This window comes from Parasteatoda tepidariorum, chromosome 6 (genome assembly GCF_982258835.1).
Source record: "Parasteatoda tepidariorum strain Cologne lab strain chromosome 6, Ptep-v5.0, whole genome shotgun sequence".
NCBI classification, from domain to species: domain Eukaryota; kingdom Metazoa; phylum Arthropoda; class Arachnida; order Araneae; family Theridiidae; genus Parasteatoda; species Parasteatoda tepidariorum.
Window position 1 is genome coordinate 114,115,879 of NC_141760.1, and position 1,659 is coordinate 114,117,537.

At 24.5% G+C, this 1,659-nt stretch overlaps 1 long non-coding RNA gene across 1 annotated transcript; it reads right to left on the reverse strand.

Annotated features, from left to right (window-relative positions):
- Positions 1-295: 295 nt before the first annotated feature.
- On the reverse strand, positions 296-1,659 carry LOC147808304 (uncharacterized). The gene is made up of 3 exons (XR_015434941.1): positions 1,595-1,659; positions 1,299-1,453; positions 296-430 (listed from the first exon to the last, which is right to left on the reverse strand). It is a non-coding gene; the product is annotated as an uncharacterized LOC147808304 (long non-coding RNA).

Consider the following 1,659-nt stretch of genomic DNA (forward strand, 5'->3'; position numbering starts at 1 on the left):
AGAATATTTAAAAAAATAAGACATTTGCCTTTAACATTTAGATGTTTGATAACTATATTTAAAAATTATATGGCTTAAAATTAGAACAGAAATGCAAGCATTGTATTTAATATATGAAATTAGTTGAAATTAGAATTTTTTTCATGTATGTAAACAAATTACAATAATTAAAACTTACACGGACCTTTATAATGTGAATAAAAGATAAACACAATAAATGTTTCTAAGTGATAAATAATTTAATCAAAACTAAATGCATACTTACAGTAGGTGAAATATAGACTATGTCATCATGAGGTGTAGAAAAACCATTCAAAGTAAAGTCTGACATACTTCGGAAATCACCAAAAGAAACCGCATTATTCATATCCTTGATAGCTTTACTCATTAACCTATGTTGCTCTTGTATTTGGTCAATTTTAATTTTAATCTAGAAGAAAATAAAACAAACAAGGAAAGTTAAGTAACTGTCTTCAACAAAAAAATCTACAGTCAAATTAAGTATTTTAAGATATCAAGTTCGTCATTAAGTAGTTGAGTGAATTATCACTTTAACAGAGAGACAAAAAATAAATTGCTTATCCATATCCTTGATAGCTTCACTCATTAACCTGTGCTGCATTGTATTTGATCAATTTTAATTTTAATCTAGACAAAAATACACAAACAAAGCAACTTTAATTGTTTTCAACAAAAAATCTACAAAGACGAATTAAATTGTAAATATTTTAAGCTGTAAAGTTTTTTCAACAAGTAGCTCAAAGCTCAATTTTCAAAAACATAATAATGCAGCAGAGGATATAATTGAAAAGCATAAAGCAGGAATATGATAAGTGCAATTTTCGTGAATTATCACTTTAGCAAATATACAAAAAATTAAATTGCTTACATAAGCTTTATATTTATTTTGAAAAAAATTAAATAGAAAAAGGATAAAATAAGGCTGTGTTTATATCGTTTTTTTCCTCCACAAAAACAAATTATAAAATAAGCTTTAAATTTATTTAAAAAATAAATAAATAAATAAGTAGAGACAAGTAATAAAGATTTATTGTGTTTTTTACAGTGGATAAATTTCAGTGCCTCAAACTCAATCTTCGAACCAAATAAACAAAATGAAATGGAGAAAATATATGTGTTAGATTAAGCGAGAATGATGCATTTGTGTTTTCATGCATTGTTTTTAATTTACTATTGTTATCACATTAAAGTGGATTATTTGCCTTTTATAATTTCAAGTGTTTTTAAAAATAAACTAAAATTTAATAAACAATATTAAGTAATATAAAATTATTTACTTAGCTTATCTGATGGGTTCTTGCTACTTTGCAAGGAAGAGGTCAATGCATCAAGTTGAGTTTTACTTGAATTTAGCTTGCTTTTGCATCTGGGACTCTTTTTTCCTTAACTCATTCAATTCCACCCGCTTTTCATTCAGTTCCTTTTCTTGTATCTAAATAAGCATAAATTTAATTACTCAAACAATAACATACTCTAAATTTATTATCAATATATTGAAATAATTTCTAATTAATCTTAACAAATTAAAAGACTAAATATTTGACAAAATCAATTTAAATTTTTAACAACAAACTTTTAATTCCATTTCTTGTTCTTCTTCCTGTTTTTTCATAGCATCAATCTGTTAAGGAAAAAAAA